Below are 21,563 nucleotides of genomic sequence, written 5' to 3' on the forward strand. Positions count from 1 at the left end.
GTAGATGCAAAACCAAAGTAATTCGCTAATTACTTTCGAGACTCAATTGAAAACCGCTCTATTATTATTATTATAAGTTACTGCCAACGTTTATTCCGGTTCATTCTTTTTTTTCGCACCATTGTACTCGTACCATAAATTATGAGTGGCAACCTAACAGTGAGTGGTAACTTACATTACAGCGAGAGAAAAAGGTTATTATGATATTTATTGTAACAAAAGATATCTTTTTGCCAGCTTATAAAAACATTAAGCGATACCAGTACTATGACAAACTTGACTCAAAAAGACGCCAAAGTTGGCAGTTACTTTTCAAAGTATAGGTCAACTTTGACGCTCGTGTCCAAAAATGTATAGTGCGCAAGACCTATAGATTACTGAATAAATCACCTTTTAGCAATTTGTAACTGATTTGTAAGGTCCATTGCAGGTGAGAAGGCAATAAGTGACTGCAATGAACAACAATGATTGGAATCCATACAATCTTCGAATGGTCTAGATTTAATTCAGAGGAGTATGGACTAGAACAAAAGCCTGTCATCTCGTTATTTATTTTCCACACATTTGTGTCTAATTTTCCTGCTACTCAAAGTACAATTTACAGACAGATGCAAATACCCAAATCTAGATCCTTTGTGACTACAACTAACTGAGAAATTAATTGAAATTCTTCCTGGTGAAACTTGCTTCAGTTTTTGTTTTTGATGTCTTTTGTCTAAGCACTATTTGAAAACAATGGCGTAATTAAATAACATTTCATTTTTGTTTACTGTCTTTTCGAATCATTTATTTAAACTGCGTTACAACTCTCACAATTACAGCGTGTAATTTTAACAATTCTTTCTTGGCTTCCATCGTCGCATTGTCTTAACTCTTCCACTGTTTCTGTACGTCTACAGCACCTGCAGTCCGTTCTGTACCAGGGATAAGCCATAAGTATATTACTCGTTGATTCACATACCCCTCGACATCTGTATAATTTAACTGGTTGATTACCGCAAACAATCGAATCAATCGCTTCCCTCTCGCATGTCTCTCGAGTCCAAGTCACGTGGCTAAGCAGTAACAGTACCAATGCGATCAACTGATGATGATAAATCATTGGTCTAAGAAACAAGAAACACAATGCAAGACAAACATAAAGTCGTTTCATAACTCCAAATTTTATAAACCCGCCAACGTTAATAAATGGACATTAAGCCTCAGGAATTAAAGTGTGTAAATCATGAAAGCCGTTCTTCGAAATCTACACTGTTTTGTGTGGTTTACTAAGTAATGGTAAGTGATTTATTTTCTGCACATATCACATACAGTCTCATGGCACTTTATAATTCTTTCTCAGGGGTAAGAAAGGACGTCAGTCTGTAGAGTTCGACTACAAACTGAGTTGCTCTTCGTTGTATCCTGAAACAAGAAAACCACATTGCCTTAAAAAAATGCCCTTAAGTATTTGAGTTAATTGTCCCGTTAGAGTATAGTTTTTCATTTCTTTTACCTTTTATTATACTACTCACAAAAACAAAGAAACCTAATGATCAAAATAAAGACTGTACTCTTAACTGATTCTCAGCCTGGCTATATGATCTCTTAGTATGTTCTTAAACTTTTGGTTCATCACAACATTTATCATATGACCCGTACGGCCCTTCGCGCGCTTTCATTGCAAAACTATTGAGAAAATCCCCGTATGAGGGCCGTACGCGATGACGCGAGCAGGGCCGGAAAAAGCCGTCCGGCCCTGCTAGGATCGCGTACGGCCCTCATACGGGGATTTTCTCAATAGTTTTGCAATGAAAGCGCGCGCGACTTTGTTGCAATTGCTATATAAATCCAGACTTTTCGGTCAAAATGAGCGACGTCAGTGAACATTCCGAATTTTGTTACCCGGAACAAAAAAAGGGAAAAGCGCGGTGGTCATATGATAAAGTGCTTATTGACTGAGTTAGGTCGGGCCGGACGGGAAAATATTTTGCCCTCGGTCATGGCGCACGGACCTCGCTGCTCTCGGTCCGTACGCCATGACCTTCTGGCCAAATATTTTCCCGTCCGGCCCTCCCACTCAGTCAATAAGTACATAATATCCCACACCACAAACAGGTCAATGTGAAGAAGTGACGAGTAGAAAAATGAGTGCATCGCTAGAATGTTAAGACGATCAAATGTTGGCCTGTTATCATGAGCCGTTTTCACGGATGACGCTATGCAACCAGTGGGCGGTTCTAACATTGCCTAACATTCTGTACGTATGGGTTATTGACCAAGCGTGAGGTCAAGATGACTGGATATTGGCCAAGTTCTTTTTTTGCGTGTTTATGGACCGAGACGAAGTCGAGGTCCATAAACACGCAAAAAAAGAACGAGGCCAATATCCAGTCATCTTGACCGAACAATCTTGGTGAATAAAGGATTTATTATATGACTTAAAACACCAAAAAATGATCTTTGATCTTGCGGGACCAAGCGAGAAATCCCGAGCGGGCAGTATCGCTCCATCTTGCCCGCTCGGGTAGCCAATCAGAGCGCGCGATTTGGTTCATCTTGCCCGCTCACGGAGCTAGTCATGTAATAACTTGTGTTACAACTGTTCCAATAAAATTAATGTTGGTCCAGTGTTGCTTCCATTTCATTTAGCGTTAATTGCAGGAACGCGTGGCGACTGTAATAAGAGGGATAACAGATTCCCATTTCCTTTTAATCAAAGGTTGCCTAAATGAACATATCATATTTATGCACAGCTCAATGACACTTTACAATTTTAAACTAAACGATCTGTATTTCCTGAAGTTTCCTGAAAATTCACGTCAGATTGTCTCGTTACAGCGATCGCTAAGAGTTGATACTTTTTATCAGTAAAAGAAAACGACACTGACTGCACGGAAATGTGACAGTGCCCCTAGTTTTAAAAATAAAGCTGGATGACAAATATAAAAATCGACTTTCTTCTTCACAATAAATTTTATTGAATAAATTTTATTCAAAGATTCAGAAAGAGAATAAATGCAATAGGGTACAAAAATTAACTACATATCCTGAGGATAAATTAGTTATTCTGAAAAAAAAAAACCCTATATTTTGAGAGCAATATGAATTTTGTGCGCCTGTGCCGACCTTATCATCAGTAACTGAGAAAGTGCTCTGAAAGCATAAAATCCTTTTTATCGCGATTTCGTTTCGTTTCGTTTCGTTTCGTTCAAGTTATTGTCGATCTCTGGATACTGAATAAGGTTGCTTTCTGATAGATTCTAAGCTTTAAGCACTCAGTCTCGCAGATGAATCTAAATCAAACAATAAAAAACATTTTTGAACTCTAGTAGATAGGCATAATAAGAGAATATGTAATTAAAATATACTATTAAAAACGTTGAGCTGTGAAGGGCATTCAATTAAACCCGCCGGTTGGCCTCTATCATTCGCGTTAGTTGGATGTTTGACAATCGAAAAAGCATCCCTCCGTATTTATTCAGTTTTTTTCTTGTTTGGCCTCAACGTAAACCAAGTTCATCACCGGCAATCGAGCAAAAGGCAAGCAAAAACCTCGTACTAAAAGGAGACAGCTGATATGATTTTATCAGTCTACGTTTCGAATAAAACAACATTTGTTTGTTGTGCCACACTTCAACGTCAGAAGTCTTGGTTAGGATCGTACGAACCATTGAAATAAGACAGGATTGCATTCAATTGAAATAGAAAGGGTCCCATGTATGAGGACACGGATAGCTAATATCATTCTGCAGACAACTGACGAAGTTTCGGAAAAGCTCCACCAGCTTTCATGCTCAGACCGATCGATCGATAATCCCCTTCTTTTAAAACAGAGAGCGACTTGAATGAAATCGTTTTTAATTTAAGTCAGCCAGGTGGTTTTGCTTTAGTCGAAAAGAAGAAGAATTGAGTGCTCCGCCGAAATAGTGTCCTAACTTTAGTTGGTTGAAACTTCAGGATATATTATATTACTCAGTGGAAATGATAACGTATGTGGGGCAAACGTGTGTCGTGTTGTTTCAAAAGGGTTCAGTCGTTTCGAATAGGAAAAGGGATGCTTAAGAAACAAAATCAAATCAAAATAAACCCCAACACTCAAGATAAAATCCTTATTTTCTTACCTCATCATGCACGTAGAATTCTCAAGTTGACACTTCTTTACATTGACTTGTTTGTGGTGTGAGATATATGTAGTGAACTCGTCACTGGTTATATGTCATGTGAAGCTTTGAGAACTTTTCCCGCTGTTGATTTGAATGTTGAATGAAATTCAATCATTTGAAGAGACGCGTAATAGATGATCACGAAAACGACGGAAGAAAGAAATAAGATGAAACGAAGATTAATTGACAAAGGATTGTCATGTCGGACAATGAAGAGGAAAAACATAAATTATATCAGTTTGGACTTCAATTTTAATTAAGGTTAGAGTGAAAAGAATCCAAATTCGGAAGGCAGAGGCGGTACAACCTCACATAGTAAAGATCACATACCGAGGCTTACACCTAATGATCAAACGAACCCACATACGGAATTTGCTACCACTTCCATAACAGCGTTGGTGGGAAGCTTCAGTTTTTTTCGTTTCATATTTATAATTATAAAAGTGTTTAAGGACAAAAGCCCTTTAACTATGCTTGTCAGGGAGCTCTTTATTTTACTTCCATCATCACTGTTTCGTGAGGAATGCCGCTCTTCAGAACAAAATTAAAATCGAATCAACGAGCAGGTGCGATTGCCCACGCACCTTCAATCTAACAACATCGATTATTCAACTTGTTTTAGGTTGCTAAAAGACTAAATATGTCATAGATATATTGCCTTGTTTTGATGTGTTTTATTCGTGATAGTTCAAACCGCAAAGAATTAAAAATGTTGATAAAGAATTTAGCAGGTGAATTGAAATACTGATATATTAAATCGTTCGCTAGCTACATGATTGTTAGTCGCCAGTACAACTGCTATCAGTTTTGATTTAATCGATCAGACTTCTCGAACGTCGCATTTTGCGATGTCTGAATGGTTTTCTACTGAGCTAGCCATATGACTACTGAGTTGCAGTTGCAATTATGGAGCCATCATAGTTTTCATTGAATCAGATCATTGAAAGAAGAACACCTAAAGATTTGAAAAGGGTGAAAACGACATCATTCTCATTATAAGGTCATTGTTAACCTTTTTCATCTCTCTACTTGTTGCTGAAAACGTGTGAAACATCCCAATCAATTTCCAATTGAGTGTGAGTTAATTACTTCTAGTGAAAACTCAAAAAGAGACTGTTTGGCTTCCGGGCACATTCAAATAAGGCAAAACAAACTGGGAAGCGTGGTTATAACAAACAAAAGATAAAAAGAAACACGATAGGCTCTGTCCATCGCGGATGCACCTGTTAGCCTCTGGAGAAAATTTAAAGTATGATCAAGCCCTTTCAAAGATTGTTAAGAAAAAAGACGAAAGGTCAGTTTGGGAGCAAAGAACAGTCAAGCACATCTGTCAAGGTGCACAGATCCAGCAAGGTAAAGAATTATAGGGGATGGAATTTTGTACGCTATGTAAGGCCAAAAAAGGGGAAAGTCATAGACATATTTGACGTGAAAATTCATGCAAGCCGTATTTAAAAGCATGCAATAAAATACAAACCATATAAGCCACGTAAAACAACGATGTATGCACGTCAGGTTAATATAGGGTAAGTCAAGCAAATTCTGCTCTTAAAAAGGAAAGATAAGGTTAAGTTAACTTCTTTGAAAAAGCAAGAAACATTATGCAGAGAATCCATGTACATGTAACAGCATTGACTGTTAGCCATTTAAACTAAGTATTTTAAGTTTCCACTTCTATCTAAAACAAGGCATGTCGTTAGAAGCCATTTAAAAGCAAAATCTTAAGCCATTCGCAAAGGTGCTTATGTCACGCCATACCACAAGATTTCGCTTATCATTGGAGACCCAAACATAATCATTAGGTTTGTTTATTTAAGACTTTGTTACCTTACTAAGATTATTTGCTGCTATCGACTGTTGTAACGGATGGCAAAAGAGTGACACCAGACTTGTAATTCAAAAGCATTGGCCAAAAATCTAACAACAGTAGATGTTCCTTGAAAGATTTGTTTCAAATCTTGCTGTTAATTTAATTTGAAGGAATATTTTGCTTGCCAAAAAACGTAGTATGCCTTAGTCTGAATGATGATATTATATTAATAGAGTTGGCCAACTGCAAGATCCCCATTTAAAGCGGCGTTGACGGTGTAAGCCAGTCATTTATAAGCCATTTGACAGACACTAGTGAAACCGACTTTGTAGACCTTTCCAGGCTCCTTAAAAGACACCTTGTCTGGGTTTTCTCTTTTTTATTAATAACTTGAAAAACATTTAGATCAGGATTCGATTAAGAGTCGTTCTTTGTACTTGCGTTAACGTTTTGAGACAAATTATTACAAACTAAGATAACCAATCACACAAAGTAAACTTAGCTGACATTGTTATTATATTCTAGGCCCTCATTTCTTCTTTCTGAAACATAAACTTTATACATTTTTTATTCGTACAAAATATTCATTTCCCGTTTCAAGTTTAAATAACGCATGACGTAAGTAAAATAAGGTCCTTTTAACATTTTTTTTCAAAACAGTAGCTATTCTATTAACTTTATGACTAACTGGAGATGAGAGAAATGGAAAAAGGCAAAGATTATCTTTCACGGATCGGAGTTCTAGATCTTTTCCTTTTTCATTTCTTTTGAGTTCAATTTTGGTGCATAACTAAATGTTATCATCTAAATTGATTTTTAACGTCTTTTTTTTCATTTGCTATCTTTAAATTTATATCTTGGCTGAGGTTTTAAAAGAAATCATGATTCCATTTTGATCAATACCTGCAGATATTTACACAATATAAAGAATACATTTTCTAATATCCAAAGCGTCTTTTAGCATGGAAGTAGAGCTCTGAGTTTGCGAATCGCGGCTTCCAACAGCAATTTGAAACTCCTAAGGTCCAATTGCGATTCTAGTGACGACTGCTGTCTCATATTGTGAAATCAACCTCCTAGCTCTTTACAAATGCTGTCCCTCCGGAAAGATAAAGGAAAGGGCCATTCAACAAATAATTCAAATAGACCCTTCTCCAAAATGGCGGCAACGGATTTGAATGAGTTAAAATTGAACTGAATGAAAAACTGATACCAGAAATAGAAAGAGCACCTTTACTTTAGTGACCCTGCAAAGTTTCAGCGTATTAAGTGTTAAATCAGCTGAGAAAATGTAAGCTGCAATTTGACACATTTACAGACGTTTGTATGACTGGGGGTAGATGCCATACCCCCAATCATACAAATTGTAGTTTTCTGCGTTTCACGGTTGACCACCATTTTGACAGTTGCCATAGTATTGCAGATCAGAAATAAGCCGGAGGGACTGGATGAAGTAAAGTCACTCTACACTGACTGTGCTGCTGTGCGGTTCTTGTATTTGCTCAAGTTTTATTTATTATCTATTACTTATATGAGTGTTACTGTGTAGTACAAGTTTTCAACCCCTCTCCCTCGGGGTTGTTTGTAATGCCTGACGCTGCATTCGGCAGGGATCAGGTTTGCTCCCAAAGGGGGTTTTTCCTGGCGGGCAGCAGGCAGTAAGCTATAATGTGGCAAGCAATGTTAACTGATGACTGTTTTTCTTTTTTTCAATAAAAACGGGGCTGTTGTTCAACGTAGGCCGGGCCAAGTGTTAACCCAGTGCAGCAGTCAGTTCCCTATTTACAAATGAATAGCCATCTTATTGTGTGTTGGTTCAAATGGAGAATTAGAGAAAACCGTCTGTACTGAAATGTTTCCGCATTTTTCAACTTACATTTTCTCAGCTGATATTACATTATATGCCGAAAATTTGCATTGTTACTAAAGAAAAGGTGCTTTTTCTATTTCTGGTATTAGCTTTTAATTTTAACTTATTTGAATTTTGGGCCGCCATTTTGGAGAAGGGCGTATAATGTAGTGATAATATATATGCACAAATCTTAAGACTATTCCTTAACGGTTGCTTAGAACACAATTTCCCTTAAATTGCATTTTATGTATACCGTCCACTGGCCTTCAAATGACATTGCTAAATTGATCTTTATCCAGAAAGCGATGGTTGCAGATAAATTAAATTTAATCGAGCCACAACAATATGCTCCATTTCGACAATTTAAACCCTTGCAGTGATGGCTTACAACGTTACAGCTCGGAAAAGTCGAGAAGAGCATCCGAAGAGTATCCGAACTGGTAATCGGAAGGTCGTAGGTTCTACTCCTGCGAAGAAGCACTCGGGTTTTTTCCGACTATCCTCGAGTCAACTTCGAAAAATAAATCTCTTCATTGTTTGGTGGCCGGGTAAATCTGAATTGAAAATCTGAAATTCCAGTGTCGACAGTTGTGCATCATGGCAAAAACCTGAAAACAACTATTAACGGTCATGTTTTTTCAGCTGTCGTTAACGAAATGTGCAACATTCAGCTATTTCACCGAGAATGCTGAGGCCTCAGCCTAACTAGGAGAAGACCTTAAAAAAAATAGAGTCTGGGCGACCGTTCGATTTAACTCGTAAGAGGAATTAATATATGTTTGAAGAAAACCTTTTGAGGAGTGTACATATCAAAGCATCTGCAGCAACCATGAATTGCTAATTAGCCAAACACAGATTTACTTTCAATTGTAGTTATTGAGCTAAAAATATGAGTTTAGTTATTTGACTACTTTAAAAGTTGTTCGCTGCATGTAGTTGGTCTAGTTGGAAATCGTAGTTGTATAAGAAGTTCAGTACAGTTGTCACATTCAGTTTTAGCTGTAGCTTTTAGTTTTCTGTAGCTTTTAAATCCTAAGTTAAGAACTGAAGTTGTATTTGTGTATTACACTAATTAGTTCACTTTAATTTACAAGATATGATTAAAATCAAAGAAAATCGAAGAGCAAACTTTTGGTGTCGAAACGAAAGTACGCAATGCTCTTTCGTTCCCTTTGTAATCTGAGTCGATTGAAAGCAGAATAATATCAATAATCGTTGAAATCAATCAAAATCAAAATATCGAAGAAAAGCCAAAACAATTTCCATTACTAATTTGACAAAAGCACTCAAGCTCTAAAGAGCCTTGCCATCCACTTATATCATGCCATAAACATCTCACATTTGCGACACGAGCAGTGGGTTGATCCTAAAATGCTAAAGATAAAGACAGCAAAAGCCATTAAAAGGAAATCCCTTCTGGCACCACATTAAATTATGACAAGACAAAAATCTGCTTTCTAAGACTCACAAAATGAACTGGATGTTAGCATCGATTTGTATGAGGACATGCACTGTAGTATAATTAACAATGATATCGTTGAGTGAAGACACGCTTTCTCATCTGTGTAAATTGTTGCCATAGGGGTTAAGTAGGGTGTGGGCTGATCGCACGGAAAGATTTCTTGGGTTAATTCTTCATTTCTGGTTTGATATCTCTCCAGAGTGGTACTTGACATGACGACACAAAAAAAAAAAAAAAAAAAAAACAGGCGTCACTAAGTCCAGCATTTCTAAAAACTCCCCCGCTTTGTTGAAATATGACTTTTTTGCTTACTTGGACTCTTCAATCATAATATTTTTTCGAAGATATCATCTTATGATCATAAACATGACATCGGGAACTTGAATATAGAGACAGTCAGTAGGTGGATTTAGTGTCCAACCGTGAGAATAATCAAACTACGGCTGTGGACCGGGGCTAATCGAACAGTCGAGATTGCTCGAATTATGCACAAATGAGCTGGTTATGTATTAATTTCAATCCTTTGGCCTTCAAGTAGAACAATAGTTACTAGTTACTATTAGCTCCGACGAAGGGCTATACGCGAAATCTCGCTCGCGTTTGATAAAACCAAGTTTTCGTGTTTTGCACTCCTATTGATGAAGCAAACCACACTGAATTTTTTTAGAAACTAACTCCATCGTGCGTGTTTAGTTACTAGTGTCCGCACAACTTTGATATAAAAGTCCTTTCCCGTTTTTTATAATGTCGAGATCACTGATATAAATGCTACTAAATACAACTAAGCGATGGCCACTTTTCACTCGCGACACCATGTAGTAATATCCAGTTTTAGGAGGCTTTTATTCTGGCAAGTTCGATATCGTGGGATCTCAAATCGTTTTTACTATTAATTTAGGAGAAAATGTAACTCTAATTTAGCACTACTGAGAAGACTAAAAATGTCTTTGTTAAAAAAGGCAAAATAGTGAAAAAGAAAGAAAGAAGAAATGGGTTGGATCAGCTGATTGAACTTGAGACTAACAAAGGGAAGTGGGTGGGTTGGAGTCCCCGCAAGCCTCTTGAATACAATTTAACCCTAACACCAAGGCAGGAGATTCATTTTCAGCGGCTGAAAATGTAAGTCCTGCCTTGGTGATTATATCAACTAGTAGACATTTTAGTCTTCAGGTAATTTCGGACTTTTGGGACCACAGTAATTGACACTTAATCATGTGGCGACCCACACTGAAGGTATTTTTGTCATCTGCAGCTACATGCAGGAACAAGGAGAGAGAAAAGGGGACGAACTGAATATTGAAAAAAAAGAGCCACTTTTCGAACATCAGCACAACATTTAAGGATAATGACACAACATAACAAAAATCCCCATCAAAAGTAATGTCCTTCTCAGGCTACTGCGAGAAGTTTTCGACCAAGGCGACGTCCCTGCAAGTGTGATTCTAGTTCATATTTAAAGGTATAAATGATGAATGTCATCGAATAAAATAACCAAAACTTTTCTCTTGTTAGATATTAAATGCGACATAAACGTGAGGTAAAAAGAATTTCCCGACAAGTCGACATGAAAACTGACTGACGCGGTTCACTACTGACAACTTAATTTTCAGCAATGAATTAAGAAATCACGATTTTAACTTCACCCTAAAAAGTTATGCATGCGACCTAAGAAAGAGGCGGCATATTTTTGTTAAGGGGTTGTTGCATAAAATGAGATGAAACAGTAATTACTCATATAGTCATGCATATACCTTCTGATCACCTCTCAACAGAGCTAAACTTTGACGGGTTGGTTTGCGTCAACTGGTTTCTGAGAGTTTGTCTTGCAGCGATTTTTATTTCAGTGAGAGTTCGTCAGCACCAAGATTAAAACATGATCAAAATCTTGAAAAACCATTGCTGTGTCTTAAAATGAGAAGCAATTTTTCTTCGGCCGGATGCATTACAAAATGTCATTTGCGTTATGAAAGAAATGTCGTATTTTTTGACGTCTAGACGAACAAAGAAAACTCGTATTTACATCCTTTTTGTCCTCTCATACTGTCAATGATAAGATATATTCCAGGGGATTTGCGTAAAAGCTTCCTTTGTCGTTAAAACATCATAACATTTGTGGTTCTTAATGCGCTCTTGTCTCGTGAACACAAGAACACAGACAGGTCTCCACTTGGGTAGATCTAAAGACTTGACACGAAGAATGTGTTAGCCTTTCCTGAGGTGGTAGAGTGACAAAGCCAAGAAAAATAAGGTACTACAAACTAATGCCAAAGGCATTTGTCCTTTTAGAGTTCCGGTTCTTTCCATTTAGGATATGTTCTAACTTTTCGTTGCTAAATCTTTACGAAAACCCTCAACAATCCATTTTTATTTCCAACCAAACAAACTCAATTTTTAACAAGTCTCTATTATTCTGTGCTCCTACTGTCGGAGCGTCCAGGTATGAACACTTCGAATTTTTTCATGAATGCCCGTTGCATCCTTGTTGATAAACTTATGATTTCAATTCATTTACCAACATAATTAAAATTGAACAAAAAGAAAACACAGACGTGAAATACTGATGACAATGACGGATATGCTCTTTGTTACAAAAGAAGCGTAATAAACCTTGCGAGCTCAGTCTTCGAGTTGATTATCCGCTTAAAGCAAAAGTATCACTGAAAGACCCTCAAAACTCCACATGTTGAATATTCAACCATTTTGCAGGAAAAGGTCTGAAAGGTCGCAGCTTTTCTCTGGAGAGAATTGATAATTTCTCTTTCACGGTTTTGGTAATTACAGTGCCATCCAGATTTTTTTTTCATTTGATTAATTTACAACACATCGTTTCATGATTTTAGCATCATCACGATTGTGGAGAATTTTACTTTAAGAACATTAAAACGTTCATAGTTCTTTCCCTTTGAAAATTGATAGCAGATCAAGTCTTTTATCGAGGCAAATGTGCATGCCTTCCTGATTTCACTAGTAATCTTTAGTTTTAAAATGAAAAAAGTAAAGCTGAGTGTCATACAAAAAATGTCGTAATTAGTCCCTGTTGTTCCTCCAATCCCCTTTTTGCTGTCCTCTTTGCCTTTCCTTCACCATTTTCACAACCTGCTTCCCAGGACCTCTCCCTTAGCTTCTAGGCCGGGGAGCCAAGGCAGAGGTCCTGGGAATGATGTTTCTTCACAAAGCGATGTCTCAGTTTTCCACTGGCCGCGGCACGTGAGCATCTGAATTAAGAACAGCTGATTTTTGCATTTTTTTCTTGGTATTCAATAAGCAAATCAATATCTTTAATAGTGGGCGATTTTTGTTTTCAAACCTGACTCGGCCCTCACTGAAACTGAAGATTAAACCACCATTGGCTAAATTAATTTGTAAAGTTTCATTATCATAAACGTCCAGTAATTTCCTCTAGCTACAAAATTTATCGTTTCTAATGTTTGCCGACCTTTTAGATCATTTATATCTCTATTTCTTTTCTGCACCCCCATAAACATTTTCATTCGTTCTCCTTGCAGTGTTAATTGACAACCGCCCTTCCTGCGTAGCGGTGAATTGGAATTATTGAGTGAGTCACTCTCATTCTGTTGTAATCTGAGGATCCTTACTGATAAGTCCAATGGTTTCTATCAAGGCTTCGTCGGCGGTCGCAATTTCCTGTACTGCCTCTTTTATTTTCCCTTTGACATACACTTTGTGGAAAATTATAATAGACATTGCTTTTAGAGTGTCGTAAAACAAATTAAAACAGATTCCACAGTAATTACTTCGACCAATCACAGCAGGTACAAACAGCGCAATGAGCCAATCCAAATTCGTAGAAATTCCATGAAACTTGCTCAAAGCGTGGGAAAATTTGCGCGTGCAAGTCGAAATTGGTTTTGTTTTTCCTTTTTATTGGTTGATAAACTGGCGCGAGATTTTTAAATCAATCACTAAAGCGTAGCAATTGCAATCGCGTAATTACTTTCGGCAGTCAATTGAAGACAGCTCTAATATATAGCAAGAAAAGATAACTTTGGTATTGTTCAAATTTTTAATACTACCAGCCCTGCCTCTTATCCAGACCTCTATCAGGTTATGCAAATTACCACCGTAACCTGCTATTTCAACATATCTGATATCTTCTCTAAATTAACGATTATCGTTAATTTTTAATTGTCTTTGAATTTGCTATTATCGTTAGTTTAGGACACTGTGTCCCAGGACTTGTGGTAAAAGAGAAAATAAGAAAATAAAAGTCATATCTGTGGACTGGATTTGAAGTCGAAGTTTCAACTCTTTAGGAACCGCATTTTGCTTGAAGTCTCGAATGCTTAAAATTATGTAACATCAGCTGTATCTTCAAATAAAGGCGAAAAAATCCGAGTCAAGAAGTGTTCCCTTAAACTTAAATAAGACAAACGCTAACGTTATTATATTGTTAAATGTATAGTTGACGCAAATACTAACCAGGACAGAAGCTAATTATTTTCAGCAGGAGCCGATACAACGTAATCAAATCTACGTTGTACCGGCTCTTGCTGAAAATATTTAGCTTCTCAACTTGTAATTACACCGATCAGATCAAGCCACTGATCCAACGTACACCGATAGGAAGATTGTCCACGATTGCTTCAAAACCCTTAATAGGACTGCCGGATTCGTGATTCTTAGCAAAACAGAGCCTGCATCTCCTGGACATACTTATGGGGAGTCTGGGATACTTTTTAGTGACGAAAATCGTTTAAAGGGGCGATTTAGACAGTACGATTTTTTGCTTACGAGTTTCGCTTACAACTAGCAGTACATCATTGCTTGCGGCCATTTACATGTTCACTTCTCGTGACGGTCTGTTGTAAGGGTCTCCCAGGTCTGATTTATACGACACAATAATTTCTGTTGAAGTCGCAGCTTAAAGTAAGCTAGCCGTGGCGTAGGCTTGACGCATACGGAAGTCGCAAGCAAAAACCGCACCGTCTAAATTGCCGTGTAACCACCCTTACGTTCAGCATTCAGTTCTTACGTTCAGTATTCAGTTCTTCCCAGAGCAGTTAACCTCTGCCAGCTGTCGCCCGATTTAACCCTAAACTTATCGTTTCCACAGAACCATGAAACCTGCAAAGAAGTTGTTTCCTCAGATTTCACTACTGCTGATCACCTTATTAGCCTGCTACACGATGGTGACTGCAAATACCAGTGAATGCAAACCAAGGCTACATCAGGTCGACGTGAAAGTGGTTGGCTGCATCAAGAGGACAGTGCCTTTATATCAATGTACAGGAACCTGTTCATCAGAGGACAGCCTCAACAGGAGAGTATGCCGGTGTTGCAAGCCAGTCAAGTCGACTAAAGTACAAATAGAAATTTTTTGCACAAAAGGAGATAGCGATTTCTATGTGCACACCCATGAAGTGCAGGAACACAGCCATTGTACATGTTCGAGATGTTTACTCCTCTGAAAAATTGCAACTTAAATTACAAAATCAACGATACTACCTTGTCAAAAAGAAACCTTTAAGGGTATTCTGTCATTTCGAAATCAGTTAACAGTTATAGTGACGACAACTGAAAGTCGATGACCAATTAAAAGAGTATTCCTATATTTATTTTAACACAATTTACATATTCAAATTTTGCTTAAAGGAAGCTTATTTCTTTCAGTTAATTACTACCCAAGTAAAGTAATAAAATTTTAAACTGAATCTATGCCCATGGTATACCGCTTCAAATGTTCTTTATTTTCCAATATGATCATGAAGAAATCCTGATCATGCGAACAGGAGATGATCTCAGGTATTCATTTGGTGGTCTAGTTTTCGAGAAATTCTTGATTCAGATCTGATCCCTCAAAAGGAAGTTTCAGTAATAAACTTTTCATCACCCTTTGTTTTTTGCTAATAATACATCCGACTGATAAGCAAGTCAATATAATAAGAAAATCATCGTTATAATTCCATTTAAGAAAACTATCGATTTCTATTCAGTGCAATCGAGTTTTCATGATACACTACAATGGACTTGTTTTCACGAGCGGTTTTTCAGGTCGCTTAGCGAGTGACAACCGAAAGTTCCGTGAAAACAATTCCTTTTTCAACTCGCTTAAAGTTAAGCAAGTCGGCAAATTTCAATAGAATTCTCATTAAATTTAAGCCACCAAACCAGGTAGCTTAAGCGAGTTGGCAATTACTTTCCTGCCAATGAGGAATCGTTTGCGGTTATTCAAATAGGTGTGCCATTTTTATTATTTTATTATTGTATTGGCACGTGTTCTTCCCTCATTTAATCTTATCCGTGAAAACAAGTATCATTTTATGTCGCTTAACGAAGTGTGCAAACAAACCACTTTCTAATTTCAGGAATGTTAAGCGAGACAACGGCTGTCGTGAAAACACGGCCCGCCAATGATAAGGGAATCTTTGCTTCCATTTGGTTCATTAAAATACGAGTTTGCTCATAGAAGGCAGAAGGCATCATGTTATTTACAAATTACTTTAAAATGTAAAAGGTCGAAAAGGAAATGAAATTTTACAATGACTGCAAAATTCTCGCGCGCTCATTGGCTAATTTTTATTGTCAATAAGCGGACAGACACAAATTTATGCGATATTGACGAGATATTGGTCGCGTCAGCTTGAAGAAAATTGAAGTTTCTCTCATTTTTGTCTAGCGTTCTTATCGTGTTTTGACTTATTTTTGACCCCTCTGCCTTTTTGTTATTGTAAAAGACAAATTGATGTCAGTTTTTCATGGGTCTTTCCTGTTATTGACAATGAATTTCGTCATAACATTGTCATTGCAGTCTGCGGATCCACAGCTACTTTGACAATGTTATGACGAAATTCATGATCAATAACAGGACAGACGCATGAAAAACTGACCTCAATTTGTTAACTTGATAACGAGCCAGTTATTAGCCATTGAAAACTGATCAATTCTGGGGGAGCAAAGGCGCGCCAACGTTCCCATACATTCATCGTAAAATGTCGAATTTCAGTTCAAAGCATCATTACAGATCTGGTATATCCGGTTCAAATTTTCCGAGATAGCTCATTATGCAACGCACTTTGAAATACTCAGTAGTTTATTTCCGGCTGAGTCATTATGTACGTAAAGCATGATACATGGCCCAAGCGGCCAAGTCTTCGACCAAGAGGCGATTGCGATGTCCTTCAAGACCTTCAAGTCCACCAAGACCACACAAGGGGAACTTATTTTATCAAACACGTTTGTACGCGCCCGCATTTTCATTGTACGTAATATCTCGTAGTTTCACGTGATTCGGAAACGCCACCAGATCGCAACGCGCCAATCAGACTGACTAGAGTACTGGGTCATAGTATAAGCTACAAGGGACCTGGAGCCCGTTTCCCGAAAGTCCCGAAAACTTTTCGGGCCCGAAAAGCCATTTGTGAAACTGCCAACCGCTTGTTTTGGAAAGCCGATCTTTTAACATGTTTTCAAGCTAACTGAAAGAAACAAGTCTGTGAAGTTTGACGACTTAAATCCTCCCCGTTCTTGACATGATACAGAAGAAATTGTGACACCCGAAAATTACCCGTAAAGTTTCGCGACCTTCGAGAAACGGGCCCCAGGGACGGAAAAAGGCGCAGGGCCCTGCTAGGAACACGTACTGCGCATGCTCCGTGCGATGCGATCTTAGAGGATTTAGTCGCTGTTAAACATCCAAGTTATTTACAGCCAGAAAAGCAAACGCAAACAACAGATAAGATAAATTTTCTCTGCAAATTTTTGTTGCTCATTTTTTCCAATCTTCATTTTCTGAGTGCTCATGAATAGTGTAAAGAGCCCATATGATAAAATGCTCATTTAGTGAGTTTAGGGTCGGGCCAGACAGGAAAATATTTGGCCCTCCCACTCAGTCAAGAAGTACATAGTATTCCGGGACAAAACTGGTGTTGAAGTGAGAGTAAAGAGTAACGCGACACTTCGTGACGCTTATTGAAGTCCACGTGCGTTTCTGGACGTGTGTGGCGCGAGGCATCTGCAGCATGAGTACGAGAAAAAAGCAAAAATAGACACAAAGATACCGTCACGGCTTTTGTCGCCAGAACTTGTAACTCATTTATTTTCTTTCGTTTCTAGCTCGAGCAAATAGAACAAATCAGCTAAATCAATGTTGCACCCAATTCAAATTTCCCGGGGTTGAGATTCTTTGTGTATTGTTTTTGCATTATAATGTAGCATTCACATTTAAATGATATGAAAATACCTGGAACAAAAGGTTTTATTCCCAAAGGGTTTGAATTGGGTACAACATTGAGTTAGCCGATTAGGTCTATTCAAGTAATTGCTTTTTAGTAAATATGTATATAACCATCACAATCAGCTTTTGGAGAGAAGAAAAAATAGCGTCGAAAATGCCCTCCTATTTCATTTGTGGGTAAAACTGAGGCACTACAGTAATTGCAACTGTCGTAGCATTGCAATTGTAACCTCATTGGTGATAAGTTTATCTCCAACTCTTGATACATCAAATGATTGGTTTATATTTTTTTGATCCACCTTAAAAACAAGACAATGTCCATTCCACTTTAACCAACAATCGTGGCTAAGAGTTCATATGGGATAGAAATCTAGCACTTCACGTTACACTACACTCTCTTCAGTTAATTCTGTTTAAGATATAAGTGCTACACGGCCAACGTTTGTATAAACGTAACCTTTCCTTGTACTTGTACATGTTCATTGCCGTGTATTTAACATCTTCAGTTCCCACGGCCTGCTCCCGTCTGACCTTGTAGCTCAGTCGGTAGAGCGGCGGAGATCTAACCCGAAGATCGTGGGTTCAATTCCCAACCTGGTCAGAGTTTGTCTCTGTCCTTGTGTGGGCCCAGTTCCATCAGTAGGGCTAACGCTCACATGGTTCATATGGGATAGAAATCTAGCACTTCACGTTACACCACACTCTCTTCAGTTAGGAGTTCTTGAGACACCTTCAATAACTTGAGCGGAAAAAACCGATTCAATTAAAGATGTGCCTATATTTTATAATACTTCCCCTCATAGCGGCCTCTGAAGGGAAGGGGGAGAGGATTATACCCGTGTGTTACCTCAGAAACCGCTCGTGCATTATGACTTCATTGTCCCAATAATTGTGTCCGAGATCGTAAGTTTAAAAAATCAAGAAATCACGCATGCGCGGTATAATTACTGTTGCGAATAAATTGTGAACAAAAACTAATTCAAAGACTGGGTAGTACGCTTTCACTTTGTTTGACGTGCAAGACTCCGGGCAATTTAAAAGTCATCTCTGGAAGAGAAAGAGCTTCGAATTTCATTTCGAAAGCTGTGGATCTTAATGTGTCCCTGGCTTGTTTAGGTCCATGTAGTCACTTTTCTTAAAGCGATCACTGATGTTTGTAAACTCCACTCTTGGTCATCCTATTTGCTTACAGAAAAAAAACTCTTGGAAAAAAAAACTTAAGGTGTTTTCAAAAATACAGGAGGGCTATTTCGCAAATTGGACAGAAAGTCGGAACCATAATATATCGAGAGCAACGACCCCGTAGAATTTCGAAAGCAACCATTACCGACTGATTGTTTGTCAGGTTTGTTTTATAGCACCAGTTGTGTAATTTGCGCTCACTGTAAAATTACATCACAGTCTTGGAGTGTTAATCAAATATTACCAGCTATTCGCTACTCAGTGTTGAGGTCACAAAATCAATTTTGAGCTGTGTTTGGAGAGGAGAAAATCGCCATTTTTGAAGATTTCTTCCACGCTGAAGTCGCAGTAATATTCTGCGGGCTCCTCGAATGAACGGTAAGCTAAAAACACATTTTGTGCTAATTGAAACGGGCTTCTGGCCTGCTCAAGTATATATAGATACAAGAATAAAAGGAGTTGTCAATAACCTCTTCTCAGGTCTAAATACTATAATAAAACTATTGAGTTGATATGTAATCATTATTGGCTCGAGTTGAACTTGCAAAAATTCGAAACGAACAGTTTGAAGCAATTTCGGGGTTCTCTACAAAGCCTTGTTTGTCTTGTGGCACTACTGTAAACTGGACAACCGGAACAAAATATTTATAAATGATAACTTCGAGCAGGTCTGCCCATAAGTTCAAAAAATTGGCTGGGATTCACCGTTAAAGTCAGATGAAGCAAAGCCATATCGCATTATATAAATAAGGTAACAAACTATTGAAAGTACCGACAGCGCAAAGGAATTAATCTCTCATTTTTTTCCGAAGAAACTTCACTTTGTCGGGTATGAGGGCCATTACGCAACGAGGAAAACACAAACAAAACATAACCGATGATTTTATGGCAGTTTAATTGAGCCAAATTATTGGTGCTCTTCTGTGTTTAAGTACCGTCGCAGGAAGGAAATAACAAAAGAAATTCAACACACTCTTTCACGTTCGATGAGAACAAGAGGCTAATAACTTCAAACAAAATAAGTGTGATTTGCGAATTAGACTACCACAGGCCTTCTACCTGGTGGCCGCGCGCGGTGTCTGTGATTTCGAAACACCAGAGGTAGTTAAAAATAAGCATTTTTTCTATTTGACACCAAAATTCAGTGCAGATTGGCTTGCAAAGGAGGAAAAGGACAGCAAAGCTTGTACAACTTTGGCTTGCTAACCTAACGTTTGGTTAAAAAGATCAACAAGACGACCGGCGAGATAGGTCAATTAAGAAATACTTATAATACGCGATCACAAAAACGGAAAAGAAAAAGAAAGAAATGAAAGGGGGGTAGGGGAAAATAGTTTAGGAGGTATGTTTCGAAAGAAAGTCTTCCAAGTTAATTTTAGTTCTTTACGCCTGAAGTTTCGTGTTGTGGTCAATCGACGTTGATAGGCTACAATTTCTCAGATCCTTGTTCTTGCAAGGTAAGTAACAGATCTCTAGAATTAATGATAAAAATGCCATATGCAAAGATATACTGAAACAACAGCGAACTATTTCCACCAATCAACTAAATTAAATGTCTTGGCTGAATTTTCAGGGATGCGTCTCTGTCTCCCATTGCTGCTATGTGTGATTGTTGCTGCGCCGCATTTTGAGCAGATGCGAAGCACAGATTGGACCTCCGACCTCGTCTCGGAAAAGCGCTGTTCGAAGAGCGAGAGAGATCAACGAAACAGCGCAAGTGAATGACGACAAAAGAGAAGATAGTGAAGGCGACCTAACGGAGCAGAAAGGGAACGAGCTAGGAAGTAGACACAGCCGAAGATATTTTCGTCGGTTCCGGAAATCATGTGTTCGAGAGCCAAGGAAAGTCGGATGCTTCCGATTCAAAAGGAGAGGAAACTTCAGGTGACGAAGACATTGCAAGCGATGATGAAGCGGAAGACGATTAGAAGCTTCAACTTCCGGAGATGGTGACGAAGGTGATGAAGATGACGATGGACGAAAAAGAAATAGCGATGATGATGATGATAACAGCATACAGAGGAACAGTGAAACCACGGAAAGAAGCATCTTCAGAAGGGCGTTGATCCAGTGGTTCAGCATTGATGGAAAACGAGAGCGCGTCAAGACGATCCATGATACTCTGGTTCAGGTTCCGGAAAATGAGGATCAAGCAGATAGCGAAAGTCAAGAATCCGACCAATCGGAATCAGTGGAAAGTAGCACAGAGGGTTCTTCCAAGATACTTCCAGCGGTTCTGGGAAAGACACCAACGTCTTCAAGAAGTCTGAAATTGAGGCTACTCGTCTGGTGGAAGCGAAGAGATGACGATGAAAGCGGTAGCGCTGAAATAATCAGGAAGGGAATCGAGAGCTTGAGCAAACTTCTGAAAACCAGTGGCTAAGCGGTTATGAGTTTGAGCTGTTCAGCGGGGAAAGCGATAAAAACGACAAGGAGAGCGAAGCGGAGGGCGCGAAAGCGAAAAAGGGGGAGAGAAATGATTCCGAAGTGACACACGTCAAACAATGCAAGAGGGTTTGTGAAGATCCAATGACTTATAAACGAATGTGCAGTGCCTCGCTGCGATTACAAGATGGGAACAATCAAAGACTTATGCATTTTCTTGTGTAAACACCAGACACCGTCTGTAGACAGGAATGCGAATAGGATACGCACTTTGGTACTCTTCTATTCGCAATGTGAATACAAATGATTATGGTTTAGACGAGCCACACAGCGCCAGCCATTCGATCCACGCTATGGGACTACGTTTAAAGAAAGTGGTCAGGTGTAAAAATCCATGAGAAAGATATTCTAAATAAATAATTTTTTTTTTTAAGAAAAGGAATTAAACTTTCAACGCCTCAGTATAGGCAGGGAAAGTTCCACATGCAAGTCAATTTAATAATCTCAAACGAAAGTACTAAAAAAGTACTTCT

The 21,563-nt window shown here is 38.4% G+C and overlaps 2 long non-coding RNA genes across 3 annotated transcripts; one reads left to right on the forward strand and one right to left on the reverse strand.

The window, feature by feature from the left end:
* Positions 1-196: 196 nt before the first annotated feature.
* LOC137984238 (uncharacterized) lies at positions 197-11,177 on the reverse strand. 2 transcript variants are annotated; one of them, XR_011119091.1, is made up of 3 exons: positions 11,021-11,177; positions 4,104-4,226; positions 197-1,106 (listed from the first exon to the last, which is right to left on the reverse strand). It is a non-coding gene; the product is annotated as an uncharacterized lncRNA (long non-coding RNA). The 2 variants fall into 2 exon arrangements; XR_011119092.1 differs by lacking the exon at positions 11,021-11,177 and adding an exon at positions 4,476-4,494.
* A 162-nt stretch (positions 11,178-11,339) lies between these two features.
* On the forward strand, positions 11,340-14,945 carry LOC137984239 (uncharacterized). The gene is made up of 2 exons (XR_011119093.1): positions 11,340-11,517; positions 14,344-14,945. It is a non-coding gene; the product is annotated as an uncharacterized lncRNA (long non-coding RNA).
* The last annotated feature ends 6,618 nt before the right edge of the window (positions 14,946-21,563 follow it).

The sequence above is a fragment of the Montipora foliosa genome, chromosome 14 (assembly GCF_036669935.1).
Source record: "Montipora foliosa isolate CH-2021 chromosome 14, ASM3666993v2, whole genome shotgun sequence".
Lineage (NCBI taxonomy): Eukaryota > Metazoa > Cnidaria > Anthozoa > Scleractinia > Acroporidae > Montipora > Montipora foliosa.